At 40.4% G+C, this 16944-nt stretch overlaps 1 pseudogene; it reads right to left on the reverse strand.

Moving 5' to 3' along the window:
* Positions 1-10351: 10351 nt before the first annotated feature.
* Positions 10352-16705, reverse strand: LOC116550907 (annotated as a pseudogene).
* Positions 16706-16944: the final 239 nt, after the last annotated feature.

A 16944-nucleotide genomic window follows, 5' to 3' on the forward strand; every position in this document is an offset into this window, starting at 1 on the left:
AGCAAAAAACACACAAACAACAACAAAACAAATATGTATCAAGAAGGGGAAAAATGTAAACAACATCCTGGCAAGAGTTTGTGTTGATGGGTGCTCTCAACACAAATTAAACCATTGTCAGGTTTCTCCGTGAGATATCTACTGCTGCACAAGAAAAAAAAAAATTACTCCAAAAGCTTAAAACAGGAATTGCCAAACTTATATCTTAGTTTAGTTTACTTTTGAGACAGGGTCTCACTCTGTCACCCAGGCTGGAGTACAGTGAAGCAATCACAGCCCGGCTCACTGCAGCCTCAACCAATCACTGGGCTCAAGTGATCCTCCCACCTGCACCTCCCTGAGTAGCTGGGACTACAAGCACATACCTCCATCCCTGGCTAATTTTTATTTTATTTATTTATTTATTTTTTGAGACAAAGTCTCACTCTGTTGCCCAGGCTGGAGTGCAGTGGTGTGATCCCGGCTCTCTGCAACCTCCACCTCCCAGGTTTAAGCAACTCTCCTGCTTCAGCCTTCCAACTAGCTGGGACTATAGGTGCATGCCACCACACCCAGCCAATTTTTTTGTACTTTTAGCAGAAATGAAGGGTTTCACCATGTTGGCCAGGCTGGTCTCAAACTCCTGACCTCAAGTGATCCACTTGCTTTGGCCTCCCAGAGTGCTGGGATTACAGGCATGAGCCAATGTATCTGACTGTAATTTTTAATTTTTTTGTAGAGACAGGTCTTATCATGTTACCCAGGCTGGTCTGGAACTTCTGGGCTCCAGTGATCTACCTGCCTCAGCCTCCCAAAGTGCTGGAATTACAGACATGAGCCACTGTGCCTAGTCACGAACTTTCCTTCTGTAACATACGGCCAAATGGTAAACACCTTCAGCTTTGTGGGCCATGTAGCTGCTATCACAATTACTCAACTCTGCTGTTGTAATGGGAAAGGAGCTGTAGACAATATATAAAGCAGCAGATATGGCTTTGTTCCAATAAAATGTTATTTACAAAGACAGGCTGCAGTCTGGATTTGGCCTTGGAGCAGTACTTTGCCAACCCCTGCTTAAAATAATAAATACCTATTACCTCTCACAGTTTCTGTGGGTCAAGAATCTGGGAGCACTTAGCGAGGTGGTGCTGGCTCAGAGTCTGTGCTGCAGTTGCAATCAGTCTGTTAGCTGGGGCAGTAGTCGTCCGAAGGCTTGATCAAGGCTGGAGGACCTGCTTCAAAGATGACTCACTTACATGGCTGTTAGCAGGGATCTCAGTTCCTCATTACATGGACCCCTCCATAGGGCTGCTTGAGTGCCCTCACCACATGGCAGCTTCCCCAAAAGTGCATAATCCAAGACAGAATAAGAAAGAAGCCATGAGACATTTTATAACCTATTCATACATATTCTGCCATATTCTATTCTTTAGAATTGAGTCATTTATCCAGTCCATACTTTTAAAAAGGGGACTAGGTTTCCCCTGCTGGGGGGTAAAAAGACAAAAACAAGAAGGTAATAGAATCAAGTCAATTTCAGCAGGTATGGTGGCTCATGCCTGTAATCCCAGTACTTTGAGAGGCTGAGGACAGGAGACCTCTTGAGCTAGGAGTTCCAGACTAGCCTGGGCAACATAGTGAAAACCTGTCTCTTAAAAAAAAAAAAAAAAGAGAGAGAGAGAGAGAGAAAATAAGTCAACTTTGTTGTCTTGGCCAAATGTATATTTCTATTTCTTAAAAAAACAAGATTTAGCCTTATTTTTGAGGCTTGTTTGCACCATAGACTTAATTTTCTGTTTCTTGAGCCTCAGTTAAGTCAACTGACTTGAAATTCCAAAAACAGCCTCTTGTTAATGGGAAGTCACAGGTCTGCCATGTATTGTACTTTTTGTGCCCTTTACAAGAAGAAGCACAGATGAGGAGAGAAGTGACTGAAATTCAGCCCGCACTCAGTTCACCACACTTCGTTCCCAAAAGAAGGAGATAATCTTTGTCTTTCTTCTGCCCAGAGAGGGCACCTCTGCAAGGATCTCCACAATGTGATTCACATGCCAGCAATGCCTCTGGGATGTTGATTGTTTACATGACTTAGCCCCAGTCTTGGTATATTCTTTAGATCCTGACTGTGACATCCACCACATTCTCCATCTCTCAGTCACCTTCTCTGTTGGTGGGTTTAGCACACCCAGAGAGTACATAATAATCCTTTAGTATGCAGATTAAAAAATAATGGAACTTTTATTGTAACTGTTTAAAGCATCAATGAAAGTAAGCCTCACTATTAGTTAATAGATTAACACTGGCATATGTGTTAATATATATATATACATATATATATATATATATATATACACACACACACACACATATATATATATTTGAAGTGAACACTTAGAAGTTATTACTGACATATAATCAAGAACAATGAGAGACTATTGTTTTATATCATCATCTAAGTCACTGATAAAAATGTGAAATGAGACCAGGCTGAGAACAGAGCCTTCGGGTGAACATTGATCCAGTAATCTGTGTGGGTGACATTTTTACTTGACTCAGCATCTAATACCAAATCAGTTATTATGGAGTGGATATTCTGTGCTAGGCAGCCTGGAAAATGGTCCCCAATGATTCTGCCTCCTGTTTTTCACACCCATGTAAATGGCATTTTGCATGCAGCTTTGTAGTAGATCCTGAGCCTGAGGTATCCAGCTAAGCCACACCCAGATTCATGACCCACAGAAATCGCGAGATAAAAAATGTTTGCTGTTTTAAGCTGCTAATTTTGGGGTTATCTCCATAATAGATGACTACTACACTCTTCTAGGTGATGCGTAATAGATTGCAATAACCAACAACTCTGTGGTCTAACTATTATCATCTTCATTTTATAGATACAACAGAAACTCAGAGTATTTAAATGACTTTCCCAAATTCAAAACAGCCAGTAAATGACAGCACTGGAAGTTAAATCCAGTGTGGCTCTGAAGTCCACACTCTGACTAGCTGTATGACCTTGGGCAAGTTACTGTAACCTTGTAGTAGTCAGCTTCCTCATCAGTAAAATTAGGGACTGAAACAAAGTATTCATCTCTATTTTTCTAAAATTAGGGACTGAAACAAAGCATACATCTCTATTTTTCTAAAATTTCATGCCCCTCCTTTGCTTTATCCACAGCCCAAGAAGCAAATTGAAATGATATTTGTACTAAGAAATATGGAGGGGGAAACAAGGATTTGAAGATTACTCAATTGAGGTGAAGAAACGCAGCCATGCGGAAAATCATTGAGGCTTGTGACTCTCCAGTGCATACATGGCTGACACTGACAGCTTCCTATTCATCCTGGGGCTGCCACTCAGAGCATAAAGGTGGGAGGAGGAGATCCATTTCTTTCTTTTTGTTTAATTAGTCTGTCACAGGAAGATGGAGATTTGTTTCTTAAAAGAAAAGGAAGAAGAGGCTTCTAATCGACTCTGACCAACTGTTATGTTGCAATGTCTTCACAGAGATCCTTCCAGCTGCAATAAATGTAATGAAAGTAATAAAACTTACTTTGGCTACAACTCAGTACACAAACTCTGAAATACAGTGAGGCCAGGCAGATGGAACACTGGAGCAAAGCAGGGAAAGGGCGTAATAACAACCATAACTGTGGCTGTACTCATATATATTCGGATGTTTTATTTTATTATAATTTGTTATTATTATTACTGGCTTTTTGTGTGTAAGCTGTTTTGACTCTTTTAACTCCTTTAAATGCCTTCAAAAACTAATATTTTAGCTGAGCACAGTGGCTCATGCCTGTAATCTCAGCACTTTGGGAGACAAAGGTAGGAAAATGGCTGGCACCCAGACATTCAGGACCAGCCTGGGCAAAATGGCAAGATGACGAAGCTTCACTCTTGTTGCACAGGCTGGAGTGCAATGGTGTGATCTTGGCTCACCACAACCTCCGCCTCCTGGGTTCGAGCGATTCTCCTGCCTCAGCCTCCCCATTAGCTGGGATTACAGGCATGTACCACCACGCCCAGTTAATTATGTATTTTTAGTAGAGATGGGGTTTTGCCATGTTGGTCAGGCTGGTCTCAAACTCTCTACCTCAAGTGATTTGCCTGCCTCGGCTTCCCAAAGTGTTGGGATTACAGGCATGAGCCACAGTGCCAGACCTAAAAATTTTTTGTAAATGAGCTGGGTACAGTGGTGCACACATGTAGTCCCAGCTACTTGTGAAGCTGTGGTGGGAGGACTGCTTGAGCCCAGAAAGCTGAGACCACAGTGAGCCATGATTACACCACTATACTCCAGCCTGGGCAAAAGAGTGAGGCCCTGTCAAGAAAGAAAGAGAGAAAGAGAGAAAGAAAAAGAAACAAAGAACGGCGGGGGTGGGGAGAGAAAGAAAAAGAAAGTAAGAAAGGAAAGAAAGAAACAGAAAGAAAAGAGAGAGAGACAGAGAGGGAGGGAGGGAAGGAGGGAGGGAGGAAGAAAGAAGAAAAGAAGCATTTTAAACTGTGCCTCAGACCTAAAAATGACTGAATCACTGCCCTAAATTACGGAATAGCAAGCCCAACTTGGTTAGGAGGAGATCCTTTCCATGTGGGCTCAAAACTCTACCTGCCACTTTGGCATCTTCGAGAACACAGACCTTCAACTTCACCCTGAGGGGACTGCTGTACTCATAACTGAAGATGTGAAGTTCAGATAAATGAGCAGGTAAGGTAGAGAAAGATACAAAGAATTTCTCTCTTCCTCAAAAGAAAGACACCAATAACAAATCTCCTTCAGTGCTTAATAATGTTTGGCAAGGTAGTCTAGTTGAAAGCTTAGGACTTGGCTGTTTAATCATTCATTCACTTCTTCAAAGGGTTTGCCACTTGCTAGCCAGGTGAACACAGGCAAGTTATTTGGCCTCTCTGAGTCTTAATTTCCACCTTTGTATAAAGGAATCATAATACTTCCCTCTTCCTTATTATTGTAAAGATTAAAGAAGATCACTTCTTTGAAAGAATGGTGCACAGTGGTGCAAATAATGGAAATTCAGAAAGTATTGTGTCCTCCTTTCGCATACCTTTTTTTTTCCTCAAGAAATTTAAAACCAGTATATGTTTTTTTAAAAATCATTCCAGTTGCTCCATGGAGACCGTATATAAATTGAAAGAATGGAAATAGAGAGGTGAGTCAGGAGACTATTGGAGTTGTCCAGATGGGAGATAAAAATGGCTCAGGCTCAGAGAGTAACAGTAGCAAAAAAGAGAAGTGAGTAGATTTGGGATGTATCTTAGACAGTGCTTGCTGTGGTGCACATGGAGAAAAAAAAATCCCTCTTAAAAATTTTATTTAGCTTATTTCATTCCAAAGAAAGGGGACTGACTCATTGGTGCTGTGTAGATTGGTCTTCTCCAACAGAACTTTTTGTGATAATGGAAATGTCCTAGATAGATGTTGTCCAGTTTGGTAGACATGAGCCTCATGTGTCTCTTGGCACTTGAAGTATGGCTAGTATGACCAAGAAACCAAATTTTTTATTTTATTTAATTGTAATTCATTCAAAGTAATATAGCTATCATATTGGACAATGCAAATCTAGATAATATACAACTTAGATTTTTTTTCCCTATAATTCCTTCAAATTTGACAGACACAACAATTTAGAGAATGTACAGTTTGCTCCCATATACATTTTTATGATGTTGTCCAACCTTAACTGTTCAACCAGTTTATGTTTATTGAGCTAAAATCTGGGGGGGGGGAGAAATCAACATTCTTTCTACTTCTATAAATCCCAATATTATAACATTAATCAGTAAGCCATTTGACCAATGAAAACATTATATAAATTATATCTTTGCATGTTTTAATTATGTTCCTCCTCAGCCTAATTTGTGTGAAATCAATTGCTATAGTAACTATATATTGTGTTATTTGACCATAATGTCTATAGGAGAAATGACTAATTAAAAAAAAAAAGTATAAGGAAGATTATGTAGTAAATCTGACTATCAGCCTAAGAACTGAAGTAGTCATTACATCTTAGATATTTAGAAGGCATATCAAGGTTGACGTAAGGGGAACTGCAGTGGCAATAATAAAATTTAAAATAAATTTTAATTTTGTTCTACCTCCTTATGTTTTATGTGCATTAGTAATACTTTTAATTTATAAAAGTCCTTTTCCCTTTTTTTCCTCTCTCTTCTTATTTTTCTTTGGATAATAAGTTCTAATATCTATCTGCTGCCATATAGTTTATAGATACTTCAACAATGTCTTCAACACTAAACTTACCCTCTGTGCTGCAGTTAGGAAAAAACCGTGCTTACCATAGTAAGCATACTCCCTCCAAATTCCTACTAGATACTCTGAGTGAATATTTTTGGTTCTGTCTGCCCATGTGTCCCCCTTTTCCTCATAACTGCAATTCCTTTCCCCCTAAGGTAGCATCCCTTACCCATAGTTGTGATTTTGGTGGGACAGCCAATCATAATACTCCTCTCATCCCCCAGCCACAATCGCTAGCCTGGGATTAAACATGGTACTCTTCCAGTTCCCATCAGAGTTCTTATCTGAGATTTTATACACATTCTGAAAAAAAGGTGACCTCCTTTATCTTTCCAGTTGCTAAACTGAGATGCTGTAAACCTTGAGCTATCTGTAATCATACTCTGTCATTTCCCAGCCATGAAGGAAGCTTCCTTCCCACATGAAGGAAGCACTCCTGAAATGGGGAAGAATCAGAGCAGCACATGGAGGGAAGTAGAAGAGAGGAAGAAAGTAAAGGGACAGATCCAGTGATTTCATTTCTCTGCCTGAGGCCAGCTCCACCCAATGGACTGCCCAGTTCAGTAAACCAACAATTTCCCTTTTATACACAAGCTTCTATGAGTTGGCTTCTGGCATCTATAACCAAATGTGTCCTGTTGAATATAGTGCCTCTCCAAACTCACAGCCATGCTTCCCCTCACTCTCCATGCTCAGCCAACACTCTCCGGTCACGATGGTCTTTCATCACTGGGCCTTTGAATATATCATCTCTGCCTGGAGCCATTGCCTTCAGATCTCAGCTTAAACATCACTGTCTTAAGGAGGTCCTGCCTGACTCTTAGATGTAGGTCATTCACCTGCTATACACTCTTTGTGCACTTTGTGCTTTCCCTATCATCAACCTCACCCTACTTATTATTATTGCCTCTTTGATATTTCTTTCACCACTAGACTCTGAGCTTTGTGAGATCAGGAAACTGCATCTGTGTTATCACTGGTGCATTACCCAGCACAGAGTATGCACCTAAGGAATATTTTGAATGAACAAATAAATGAGTCGTGTTTTCTGTTGTGCTTTGTCTTTTGAAACTGACAACAGATCTATGTGTATTGTCAATATATTTTCAAAACTTAGTGTACATTTTCAGTCCTACTTCCTAGCAGAACTAAGCTGGTAGACACTAAATTTTCTAAGATCCCGCAGCTCAGAAGGCCAGTTACCAGGCCAGAAATGTGACTTTCAACTCCTAATCCAGCCTATTTCTCACTGTAAACACCTACTTCTAAAAATATTTTTTCATACAAAAATAAATAATAAACTTCTCAGTTGCAGCCAGGGTTAAGATCCACTGCTCCAAAATCACCTTATTTTTCCTCTTAGAGGAAACTGATACTATCAAGTGGCATTGCCTTAATTGTTTTGTGTGTCTCTGTGTATTAATTCTAATTCTCTTAATGAAATTGTTAATTCCTTGAAACTTTAGTCTTGCTATTCAAAGTGTGGTCCCTGGACCAGCAAAATCAATATCCCTCCAGGAGTTTTTCAGACATGCAGAATCTCAAGCCCCATCCCAGAACCCATAGAATTAGAAACATTTTAACTAGATCCCCAGATAATACCATGTACAGTTCTCAACCACTGCTCTGGAGTAGTCGGTCACAGCAGATGTTTTTGTGCCATAACATTTGTATTCACAGCACACAGGTTGGGAGACTGCAGCTGAAGGAAAATAGTTAATACCGGCTTTTAAGGAATCAGATGTTGAGGTGGTCAATTAATTCAATGTGCCAAACTGAAAGTAACAATCAGACCATTATTCACTACTACAACAGTGCGAGCAAGAGGCAAAACAGGGCGGCTCCAGCTCCCCACATTCCCCTTATCCCCATGGAACAGCTCTAGGTGAGGATCAGATGATGTGGAGCACAGACAAGAAAAATGAGACCCTGCCCCACACAAAAGGCTCCTTCCTTTTTACAGGCCCACAGGCTGGGAAAGAGGGAGGGGCTAGGAGTAGAAAGGTATGGAGTCAAAGTGGAAGAAAGTGCCTCAGTCAAGGCACCCAACAGACAGCCTCTGAATAGAGACGTCTGGGCTAGTCACACAGCCATGCATATGTGCACGAACAGGTGCAGGGGTGTGGGGGTGGGTGGTGAAACAGAATCCCTTTTTACTTAATGAATGAACCTAACTTTCCCATCTGTTCCCCTCCACTCCCTTACCCTCCCCTTTCCTTCCATTTCATTTTTGAGGCAGGATGTGGCTCTATCACCCAGGCTGGAGTGCAGTGGCATAATCGCAGCTCACTGCAACCTCCGCCTCCCAGGCTGAAACGATCCTCCCACGTCAGCCTCCCAAGTAGCTGAGACTACAGGCAAGTGCCACTATGCCCAGCTAATTTTTTTCTATTTTTGGTAGAGATGGGGTTTTCCCATGTTGCCCAGCCTGGTCTTGAACTCCTGGGCTCAAGCAGTGCTCCTGTCTCAGCCTCCCAAAGTGCCGGGATTACAGGTGTGAGAAGAAAGAGGTATCTTCACCTGAATCCTTGGATGCAACTCCCTAGAGGAAACTGTACCGCACTGGCTGTGTACCGAGTCTGGTGTGGGAAGGGCAGCTTCTTCCTTCCAGGGAGCTTGCCAGGCAAAGCCTTGTCATTATCTCAAATCACACATAGATCACACAAAAGATTTTGGCCTAGAGTCAAACTTCTCAACTAGTTGATACAAATATGCACCATTTAAGAAGATACTACTTTGCTCAGTTGGCTAAGCAAGTAGTCTATCAAAGCAATCAATGCATATTGAAGGATTTCTCTCCAGAAATGGTTCTCAAAGAGCAACATCTGGACCAGCAGCATTAGCATCACCTGGGAACTTCCTAAAAATTCAAAATCTTGGGCCTCACTCTAGACTTTCTGAATCAGAAAATGTGGGGATGGAATCCAGCCATCTGTATTTCAATGTCCCGTGGGTGATTCTGACACATGCTAACATTTGAGAACCTCCTACTCTGCAGCAGTTTTCTCAAATACAGCACTATGGACATTTGGGGCCAGATAACTGTTGTTGAAGGGAGCTGTTCTGTGGATTGTGGGATGTCAGACAAGCCTCTGGCCTCTAGTTACTAGATTCTAGTACCATATCCCTGGTTGTGACACTTTAAAATATCTCCAGCCATTGACAAATATTCCCTGGGGGACAAACTTGCCCCCAGTTAAGAACCACTGTCCCAAAGTAATAACAATGGCCTAGATTGGTCCAAGCCTAAAGCATAACATATAAACATACAAAAATGATAACATATATGCACTTAAGTATTCACAGATACATGACAATGTGACATAAACTAACCATTAAATAGTTTACAAAGCACTTTCACATATAGGTCATTTATTCCCCATAGTAATCCTAGAAGGAAGTTAATTATCATCATTCTCATCTTGTTGGTAAGGAAACGGAGATTCATACAAATTACTCAGTATGACCAAGGTCACTGCCTGCTAAATGGCAGAGATGGAACTTAAAGCTAGGTCTTTCTGTTTCATAAATAAAGAGAATTATCTTATTAAATGAGGGGTTATTTCTAACCTTTAACAATATTATGGCTGTTGGAAAAAATTCAGTATTAGCTGAGAAATAATAGTTGTAGGGTTACTTTAACAGATTATTCAATATGAAAAAATGGATTGTGCATCCAAAATCAGGAAAGCCTATCTTTAGATATTCACACAAATGATTATATGAGCTATTATTTGTAAATAGAAGTCTTATGATAGTCAGCCAGGCATAGGGTCTCACACCTGTAATCCCAGCACTTTGGGAGGACAAGGTGGGCGGACCACTTGAAGTCAAGAGTTTGAGACCAGCCTGGCCAACGTGGTGAAACCCCATCTCTACTAAAAATACAAAAATTAGCTGGGTATGGTGGTGCATGCCTGTAATCCCAGCTATTCAGGAGGCTGAGGCAGGAGAATCACTTGAACCCAGGAGGTGGAGGTTGCAGTGAGCTGAGATCGTGCCACAGCACTCCAACCTGGGTGACAGAGCGAGACTCCATCTCCAAAAAAAAAAAAAAAGTCAAAGTCATAGTGAGCCTGAGTCAGAGATGTTGGGGAGATTTGTAATCAAATAAGAGGAGTAAAAAACAGCACAATTAAAAAAATTCAGGAATAGTCTTTCTCCTGTAAACTTCAGCCTCTGCCTGGTGAGAAAGTGAAATGAGAATCCTTGGACATTAGCTAAAGGAGATAGAGGGAAAGCACCCAGCACACTGTAGAGCCATTGTTCTGTTGTGACCCAGATCCCTGCAGAATGAGGTGCTGCCTAACTAACCTTAGGCTTCCATGGTGCAGTGCCTGAGACTTCCCAAAAGTGGACCGAATACTCACTCAGAGGTGAGCTGGGGATTTCCAGGGCACAGTAATAGGCTTTGGCTTCAGAGTGAGCATCCAGTCACCAGTAGCCAACTTGGTGACCTTTGGATGGTCCTCCAACATGGCCAAACTTGTTGCAGAGCATAAAACTGAAATGCTAAATAAAGATGAAGGCCAAATCAAAGTCATGATGAGACGAATGACCCCACACAGACCTTTTGATGTCAGCTCTTTTTTTCCCCGAGAAGAACTTGAAACCTCTTGCTTCCTCTTTAGAGAGGGTTGTTAATGGTCCTAAAAACTGGAGTTTAAATCTGGAAACATTTCTCATCAAGGGAAAGAGCACTGAGCTTGTACTAAGAATCCTGGGTTCTGGTCCTGGATGTTCAATAGAGAAACTACTCAGCCTCCTTCTGCCTCAGGTTTTTCTTATAAAAACAAAGAGAGTTGATTATAAGAACTCCAGGATTTCTGCCACTTCTAGAATTCTACGCTTTAGCAACATCCTAAATTTGCATTTTATATACTCCCCACCTGGGAGACACCATACATAAAGTTATAGAAGGCAGGATTTGGAGTCATTTAGGCCCAGCTCACAATCCCAGCTCTGCAGTATTCTAGCTGGGTCATGTTTGACAGTTTCTCTAGCCCTCCCCATGCTCAGTTTCTTCATCTTTAAAACAGAGGTGATGATAACAGTAGCCAACTGAAAAGGACCTTTGTGAATATTAAATGGAATTATATGTATAAACAATTAATACATAGCCCCTGGTACACAGGAAGCTTTCAATAGATGGGAGTTACTATTAGGTATTTGAAAATGGACAGGCCGAGTGCAGTGGCTCATACCTGTAATCCAAGCTCTTCAGGAAGCCAAGGCAGGAGGGTTGCTTGAGGCCAGGTATTCGAGATCAACGTGGGCAAAATAGCGAGACTCCATCTCTATGAAAAAAGAAAAAAAAACTTAGCTGGACATGGTGGTACGTGTTTGTAATCCCAGCCACTTAAGAGACTGAGGTGGGACAATTGCCTGGGCCCAGGAGGTCAAGGCTGCAGTGAGCCATGATTGCACCGCTGCACTCCAGTCTGGGTGACAGCGCAAGGGCTGTCTTGAAAAAATTTTTAAAAGGGCTGGGCGCAACGGCTTGCACCTGTAATCCCAGCATTTTAGAAGGCCAAGGCGGGTGGATCATGAGTTCAAGAGATCGAGACTATCCTGGCCAACATGGTGTAACCCTGTCTCTACTAAAAATATAAAAATTAGCTCGGCTTGGTGGTGCATGCCTGTAATCCCAGCTATTTGGGACGCTGAGGCAGGAGAATCGCTTGAACCAGGGAGTGGGAATTTGCAGTGAGCTGAGATCACGCCACTGCACTCCAGCCTGGTGACAGAGTGAGACAAAGAAGGAAAGGGAAAGGGAAAGGGAGAAAAGAAAATGTACACTCAGGAAAAGAAAATGGAAGGATTTTTATTAAAATCTATACCTCATTTTGTGATAGAGGGAGCTAGAGTGGCTTAAAAATCAACTGGCTAAAAACACTCTATTTTTTAAAATCTCAAAACTGGTAAATAGCCTCTTAGAAGGAACACAGGCCATTTCTCGTGTTTCCTGCATGATTCAATTGGTGGATGGATAATTAGTCATAAAGATTTCCTGAGTACATGGCACCATTTTGTAATGCACTTTTTTCTGCTAGTTTGGTTAGAGATGGGAAAATTGTGAATGGAAGAGGAAGGTATACAGATGTGTTGTCCAATACAGTAGCCGCTGGTGCCATGTAGCTATTCACACCTTAAAATGTGGCCAGTTCAAGTTGAGATGTGCTGTAAGTACAAAACTCACAGCAGATTTCAAAGATTTGGTACCAAAAAGAGTAAAATATTCAATAATATGTTTACATTAAGTATATGTTGAAATGATAAAATTGGATACATTGGAGTAAATAAAATATTCAAAAATAAATTTTACCTGTTTTTTAGTTTTTTAATGTGATTATTAAGCAATTTTAAATTACATATATGGCTTGCAGTATGTTTCTGCTGAACAATACAGTATAAAGAGGAAAAATAAGAACACACATACACAAAGAGCAAGAAAAGAAAGGAAGTCCCAGGGATGCAGAAAGTTAAAAATAAAAGAAAGAGTTCATGAGGAAGGCCACAGGCTTGATGATCCTAGCTCCATGCAAAGAAAGTCACCCAAATTGATTTTCCTGTTAACAAAGAAACTAGTAGAGATTGCATTCCCTATGTCTTTTACATATTTCATTTTGTAACATTTGGTAGAAGAAAGAAAAGAGAAGTTGTGCCTTCCTCACCTCTTTCATTGGATAATCTCTTTTAATCTTATAAAACATTGTGTCCTCTTTGGTCATAAGTGGTGTAAAGACACAAAAATAAGGAAAGTGCACCCTCTGCAGGCTACTTGGTAATATAGAAATATTGAACAGTGAAGTTCTGTTAAAAAAAAATGCAGAATGAATAAATGAATGGATGAGTTACACTCATATTACTGCATCTACTGCTATCATCATTGATTCAATAATGACGAAAATAAAGGCAAGGAAATGGGTTGGATAGTATGAAAATTATTCTTAGGTTATCTTAACTCTCTCTTTTTTCCTTCCCTCTTGCCTGCTTTCCCTCCTTCCTGCCTTTCTTTCTTCTCTTTTATTCTCCTTACTCCCTCCCTTTCTTCTTTTTTCCCTTCCTCTCTCATTCTCATCCTTTCCTCCTTTCTTCTTCCCTCCCTCCCTCCCTTCCTCCCTCCTTCCTTCCTTCTTTCCTTCCTTCCTTTATTCCTTTTTTCCTGCTTTCACTCTTTGAACAGCTTAAATGCTCCTATTTTGGAAATCCTATACAAAGAAGGAAGGCAAAAGGCCAAACTCAGCCTAGTGTCTTTATGAGGTTAACGCTTCATTCACGTTTCTAAATCCAATCTGGTAGACAAAGTAAAGAAACAACAAAGCCATAAACATCACCAGCCACAAACTTAGTGGTGTCAAATATGTGATTATAAGCAGCCCCTAACTTAGGAAAGGGTTACCGTCCCAAAGTCAGTTTATATTTTTGTTGTTTGGAATGAGAAATCTTTTTCTCATTTTTCCTGGGCCAGTTCACAAGGGCACAAATACATATAAACCTATAATGTATCTGAGACGGATAATAATAACAGCATTATTTTTACTTTATCAAACAGTAAGATATAACAGCATTTTTATGGAAAAGGACAAATGTAAGGCCCACCTTGGGCTCTCAGGAGATTATTCTTCTTTCTCCAGGTGATATGAGCATTCTTCCACCAGCTTCTTGATTTAGAGATGAGGATTACCTGTGGGAGATCCATGCCAGACACCCCCCTGCACCAGTATCTTGTTAGCATTATTTTGTGCAAAGCAAGGAAGCTAACTTACTGGTTCAGTTACACCCCAGGATTTCTGAACTGGAGAACAAAGAAAAATTCGTATCATCATGGGATCAGAGAAAGCAACACCCCAAAAGGTGAACTCTCTCTGCTTTCTTCAACACACCCACCAACCCACCGACACACACACACACACACACACACACACACACTTTCCTGTGTCACCAACACTCATTTCATAGATTAGTCATCTGTAGGTTAAGACTGCCTATAATGATAATCGGACTTCAATAGCCTTAAGAAATACAGCACTAGGGTTATGGGACATATTTCCTATTAGCATTTTTACTATTCACAGCATAATTTAAGACCAGTTTAATTCCTTTTAACCTATTAAACAAGACTAGCATGGCTAAATTAAACTTTGCAGTGTGTGAAATAAGGAGAGCTTATGAAAGGGAATTTGGAATAACCCAGAAATTGTATTTATTGCTTACACATAATTCAAAACAGTACAAAAATGTAGTAATACAAGCTGTAAACTTGTGTTTGTGTCAAATAAAGATTATATATTTTAAGATAAACACTTTCAGGAAAATACAACAAAAAGTGATAGCATTTATTATTTGCTTTTTCTTATGCTTACATTTAAACTTTTTAATCCAGAATATTTACAACAGCCTAAATTGTGTGCCTATTAAAGCTTCACTTCTCATAGTTAAAATGCTGGAAAAAAAAAAGCATCTATCTTGATCAGAGTTATGAGAACACAAGTGAAATGTTTTTGCAGCCCTCCTCTCTCTTGAGTGCACAGACATAAAATTCAGAGCTTTTGAGAAATATGGTCCCTATCTAATGCACAGTGGTTCAATGAAGAAGCTCTTACTCACTTAACTTAGTGAGTAGATTAAAATACAATCAGAATTTCCTCTTTGGGAAGTTAAGTTTAGTTTTCAGCTATAATCTTTATGTGATGGCAGGTGTGATGTACAGAAATCTCAGTGTTGTATAGCATGATCATTTAAAAAAAATGAGCATTAGATTTAAACTTTACAGTTAAATCTTGCATAAACCACTCAGGAGATGTATGACCTAAGACATACTTAACCTCTCTGTGCTTTAGCTTCTTCATACAAAAACTGGGGTTTACTCATTTATTGAATACTTACCATGTGCCAAGCACTGTTCTGAGAACCAGGAACATAATAATAAAGGACATACTTGGTCCAAATTCTTAGAAAGATTATATCTAAATTGGCAGAGATAGAGTTTTAAAAATTAATTAATGTGAAAATGTTTAGGGAGTATTAGCTTTTAGGATAAAAATAAAACAGGGTAATATGAAAGGAATATTGAGGAAGTTCCTCGAACAGAGTTGTCAAGGAAACCCTCTCCGGGGAGATGAGATGTCATCAGGGACCTGAATGACAAGGAGGCATCATCCACACTAGGGTTTGGGAGAAGAGAGGTCCAGGCAGAAGGAAAAGACAGTGAAAAAGTCCAACAGAGAATGAGTGTGGCATGTTACAAGAACAAAAGGAAGGTAGTGTGGCTGGGGCAGAGCAAGTGGGAAAGCAACAGGACACGAAGTAGGCAGGGGCTAGATCATGCATGCCTTAGAGGACATGTTACAGAGTTTGGATTTTAAGTACAAGTCAAAGACATTAGAGGACTTTCATCAGGATGGTTGTGAAGACTGAGATAACATGCATAAGCCCTCAGCACAATGTGCAGAGTGAACACTCAGGAAAGGGGGACATCATCATAGTCATTGTTGATATATGATAAAAACCTAACACATAATATGTGAAGTTCAAAATATTTATTCTTTTAAAACTCAGGGTCACGTTATTGCAAGATTAATGAAGAAAGAACAGGGCCTGAGCAGAGGATGGGAGTCAACTGCCAATCATCACCTGACCAAATTCTTGTTATTTACTATATTTCTTGTCATCATTATCATGTTCACCATCAGATTTATTATCAATGAAATTGAAGTAAAATCTTAGGCCAGCACTGTTCATCACTGAAGTGAAATATTGACCAGCCTATGGCAAAATGAACCTGAGGGAGCAATACTCAATTCTGGGGTCACTATGAAATGACACCAACATTCCTTAATTTCCTCCAGAGCATCATCAGGTAAGTGGACTTTCTGCTTTCCAAGCTGGGTGGGAATCCTTCCACCCATTTTCCAGAGCAGGTGGGCAGCAAAAACTTGCTGGGCTGCGAACCTCAAGAAGTTCATTTCAAGCTGGAAATCACATAGATGTGCCGAGGACTTTTTCCTGGCTACATTTTATCATCTGTGCCTGCCCTTTCTCTAAGAACACCATATAAAGCAGTCCTTACTCCATGGATCATGTAGTTTACTAAATCATGGTTTATTTTTTCCGCAGGATAACACATGCTATTTTAGAGTCAGTTTTCAAAAGGTCTTAAATGACTTGGCTCAAAATTAGTTTTGTATTAAAGGAAAGAACTGATGTCCCAAAGTTTCAATCAGCACCTTAACAAATAGGCTGCTGACTTCCCACAGATTGCCCAGAGATTGCCAACAGCAATGGTTAGCAGAGATTTCCAAGGTTCATTTCTCTCTGCTTCTTTCCTATATTTTTTCATCCTGTTTTCATAGTCGACAGTCTTACAAGAAGGGGTTGCGGGACGGTGGATATACCATAAGATCAGCTGCCTTGTCCTACATAACTTCTAAAGGTGTAAGCAGCTGAACCATCTAGTCACTTTGCATGATAGTAATTTTTTTTTTTTTGAGATGGAGTTTCACTCATGTTACCCAGGCTAGAGTGCAATGGCGCGATCTTGGCTCACCGCAACCTCCGCCTCCTGGGTTCAGGCAATTCTCCTGCCTCAGCCTCCTGAGTAGCTGGGATTACAGGCACGCGCCACCATGCCCAGCTAATTTTTTGTAGTTTTAGTAGAGACGGGGTTTCACCGTGTTGACCACGATGGTCT

This window comes from Sapajus apella, unplaced genomic scaffold (genome assembly GCF_009761245.1).
Source record: "Sapajus apella isolate SASKATOON/1434 unplaced genomic scaffold, GSC_monkey_1.0 scaffold8, whole genome shotgun sequence".
In the NCBI taxonomy this organism is placed as follows: Eukaryota; Metazoa; Chordata; class Mammalia; order Primates; family Cebidae; genus Sapajus; species Sapajus apella.